Below are 2,628 nucleotides of genomic sequence, written 5' to 3'. Positions count from 1 at the left end.
CTCATGTTTAGTTCTGACTTGGTAAAAATATACTTCAAACTTTTATGATCTGTATATAAATGGCAAGTATTTCCCAGCAGATAATGACGCCATATCTTGAGGGCATGAACAACTGCAGCTAATTCCAAGTCATGAGTTGGATAACGCTCCTCATGCCGACATAACTGTCTTGAAGCATAGGCTATAACTCGGCCCTCCTGCATTAAGACACATCCGAGACCACTGCCTGATGCGTCACACTACACGTCAAAAGGCTTTTCAATGTCCGGTTGAGCCAATACCAGAGCAGTGGTCAATAATACCTTTAGCTGCTCGATGGCTTCGTTGCATCTTGAGGACCAGCCAAATTTGGTATCGTTCTTCAACAAACTTGTGATGGGTTTCACTATCTTGGAGAAATCCTGAATAAACCTGCGGTAATAGCCAGCCAGCCCAAGGAAACTTCGAACTTGATGTACTATAGTCGGTGGTTTCCACTCTAGAATATCCTTGACTTTGCTGGGGTCGACCACAATTCCATTTACAGACAATACATGTCCCAAAAATTGGATTTCCTCCAACCAAAACGCGCATTTACTAAACTTAGCATATAATTGGTGTTCCCTTAAGCGCGTTAATACGATCCGTAAATGTTGAGCATGCTCCTCATCTTTCTTGGAATAGATTAAGATATCGTCAATGAAGACCACTACAAATTTATCCAACTCGGGCATAAACACCGAGTTCATTAGATATGTGAACTGGGCTGGAGCGTTTGTCAATCTGAAGGACATAACCAAATATTCAAATAATCTGTACCACGTAGTGAATGCGGTCTTGGGTATATCTTCGGGCCGAATACGGATCTGATGATATCCTGACGTAAGGTCAATCTTGGAAAATACCCGAGCTCCAGTAAGCTGGTCGAATAAGATATCGATCCGGGGCAGGGGGTACTTGTTCTTGATAGTGACCTCATTAAGGGGTCTGTAGTCCACGCACATTCGAAGTGTTTGATCTTTCTTCTTGATGAAAATTGCGAGACATCCCCAAGGTGATGAACTAGGTCTAATGAATCCCTTTTCAAGTAGATCTTGTAATTAAGTCTTGAGTTCAGCCAATTCATTCGGTGGCATCCGGTATGACCTTCTAGAAATGGGAGCTGTACCGGGCTTCAGTTCAATCACAAACTCTACATATCTTTCTGGAGGTAATCCAGGCAGATCTTCAGGAAAGACATCCAGGAATTCACATACTACTAGAATATCCTGGAGTTCTGGCACAATAGCTTCATAGACTCGGCCAAATGGTTTAGCTGGAATAGCTACAAGGATGGACAAGAGAACTTCTTCATGGCCATGACTCAACCTGATGGCCCTTAAGTTAGTGTTGAGGATAGCTTTAAGCTGGGCTAACCAATTCATGCCCAGAATTGCATCTATATCTTGGCCTTTTAAAACAATCATGTTGGTGGGAAATTCTCGTTCAGCCTATGTTACTGGCACATGGAAGACTACTTCCTTGGTAAATATTTGTCCCCCAGGTGAATGTATAATAAACCCTTCCCTTGATTCAGTGCAAGGAATGCAATGCTTTTCCACGAATTTCTTGCTTATGAATGTGTGTGAAGCACCAGAATCAAAGAGAATGACTGTTGGGTGATTGGCCACAAGGAACATACCCATCATTACCGGCTCTCCTTCCAGTGTAGTGGCCACTTGAGTATAATAGATTCGTCCTGTCTTCTTGACATTTTTGCTCGCTAAATTATTAGCCATGTTCCCTTTGCCTTGATTGGAGCTCCCAGAGTTCTGCTGAGTGTTGAATTTATTCTGCTTCGGGTATGGACAGTCTTTTATAAAATGACCAGACTTCCCACAGTTGAAGCAGCCAGTTGAAGAACTAGGGAGAGCGGGGAAACGAGTACCAGGGGCACTCGGCTGATTTGTAGAAGTGGGGGCAGTGGTAGGACGAATGAAAACATGCTGTTTGAACGGATAGGAGGGTGGACGAGGCGAAGAACGATTCTGATTAAAAGGTCGAATTACCCACCTGGTTCGCTTCTCAGGTCCCTGATTAGACCTGTCACCTCCAAATCCCTTGGACTTTCCATGGCATGTATTCTTAGCTTCTACGGCCAATGTCATACTGACGACTCTGCTGTAAGTAAGGTCTAGGCAAGTAGCCATTTTCCTCTGGAGCCTATCGTTGAGTCCCCTCATGAAGCAATTATTTTTCTTCAGATCAGTATTTACTTGGTCGATGGCATACTGTGATAAATGATTGAACTTGTTGAGATACTGCATTACAGTATCTCTCCCTTGCTTTAGTCGAATGAACTCCTCCTGTTTCATGCGAAGCACCCCCTTTGGAACATACTGTTCGCGGAATGCTATCTTGAATTCATTGATTTGATATCCGGCCAGTTGAATTGCTACAAAATTTCCCCACCACGTACTGGCAGGGCCTCTTAGTTGTTGGGCAGCAAATAATGGCTTCTGTGTTTCTGTGCAGCGGACTAACCTGAACTTTTGCTCCATTACCCTTATCCACTCATCAGCTTCAAGAGGGTCTTCGGCTTTAACAAAGAGTGGAGGACACGTCTCAGAGAATTCCAAGTACGAGGTTTCGCGTGGTCCTTGTGGAGGA

This window comes from Zea mays, chromosome 1 (assembly GCF_902167145.1).
Source record: "Zea mays cultivar B73 chromosome 1, Zm-B73-REFERENCE-NAM-5.0, whole genome shotgun sequence".
Classification (NCBI taxonomy): domain Eukaryota; kingdom Viridiplantae; phylum Streptophyta; class Magnoliopsida; order Poales; family Poaceae; genus Zea; species Zea mays.
The sequence above is the reverse complement of the archived record's forward strand: the minus strand, read 5'-3'. Positions refer to the sequence as shown.